The following is a 1,650-nucleotide window of genomic DNA, read 5'->3' on the forward strand; positions in this document are numbered from 1 at the left end:
CCATGAGCGAGAGACTCCCAGGAGAGCCGCAGCCCGCTAGGAAGCCGTGTGGGACTCACTCACAGCTTCTTTTTTTTCAGACGGAGTTTCGCTCTTGTTGCCCAGGCTGCAGTGCAATGGTGCGATCTTGACTCGCTGCAACCTCCGCACCCTGAGTTCAAGTGATTCTCCAGCCCACCACTCCCAAGTAGCTGGGATACAGGCACCCGCCACCATGCCTGGCTAATTTTTTTGTATTTTTAGTAGAGACGGGGTTTCACCATGTTGGCCAGGCTGGTCTCAAACTCCTGACCTCAAGTAATCCACCCACTTTGGCTTCCCAAAGTGCTGGGATTACAGGCGTGAGCCACTGAGGCTGGCCAGGAACCCACAGGTTTTTCGGATGGTCTCTGAATGTCATGCAACTCTTTTATTTTTTATCAAAAAAAATTTTTTTAGACCGGGTGCGGTGTCTCAAGCCTGTAATCCCAGCACTTTGGGAGGCCGAGACGGGCGGATCACGAGATCAGGAGATCGAGACCATCCTGGTTAACACAGTGAAACCCCGTCTCTACTAAAAAATACAAAGAAATAGCCGGGCGAGGTGGCGGGCGCCTGTAGTCCCAGCTACTCGGGAGGCTGAGGCAGGAGAATGGCGAAAACCCGGGAGGCGGAGCTTGCAGTGAGCTGAGATCCGGACACTGCACTCCAGCCCGGGCGGCACAGCGAGACTCCGTCTCAAAAAAAAAAAATTTTTTTGACACAACGTCTTGTTGTGTTGCCCAGACTGGAGTGTGGAGGCCAGATCATAGCTCACTGCAGCTTCTAACTCCTGGGCTCAAGCCATCTTCCTATCACATGAGTCTCCCAAGTAGTTGGCACACAGGTGCCAGCCACCAAACCTGGCTAATTTGGTTTGGTTTTGTTTTTTTAGAGATGGGGTCTTGCTATGTTGCCTACACTGGTCTTGAACTGCTGGCCTCAGGCAGTCTTCCTCCCTTGGCCACCCAAAGTGCTGGGATTACAAGCACGAGCCACTGCACACAGCTGAGATTTTTCGATTTAGTCTTTTTGTACATGCGATATTTTATTCATAGAATCCATAAACGGTAGGGAAATTCCTGAGTTCAGAGCAATACATATGATACAAAACTTGATATATAAACTAGAATTTCTTAGCCGAACTGGAAGGGCTGGCTTTAGGCAATCCATGGACTCCCTGAAATTGGGGACACCAGTGAAAATATGTGTGAGCTCATGGGCAGATTCCTATGATTTTCAGACCTCAAAATGTCTCTTAGGGCAGAGGACGTGTGTACCCCCAGTACAGAATCTCGGACAGTGAATGTCAGTGAACATTCGGCAGAAAAGCTCTGCCAAACTGAGTGTTCTGATGTGACTTTTTCATCAAGTCAGTGTTCCTGGGATCTCTTGTACATGATCATCTCACTCTTGTAAGGTTTCATTGTTTCTGCTTACCCTAGTTCTTTCCCACCCTGTTCCCTCTCCCACCACACTGGACTCTGAAATGGGCATGTACAGAGAAGAGGAGACCCCACCATGCCTCAGGCTTTGAGTGGAGAGGACACAGCCTCTGCTGGGACAGGGAACAGAGGGATACGGAGACACTGAAGATGCTTGTGGACAGTGGTCTGAGATCGGGACAGTGGC

The sequence above is a fragment of the Mandrillus leucophaeus genome, unplaced genomic scaffold (assembly GCF_000951045.1).
Source record: "Mandrillus leucophaeus isolate KB7577 unplaced genomic scaffold, Mleu.le_1.0 Scaffold29, whole genome shotgun sequence".
Classification (NCBI taxonomy): Eukaryota; Metazoa; Chordata; class Mammalia; order Primates; family Cercopithecidae; genus Mandrillus; species Mandrillus leucophaeus.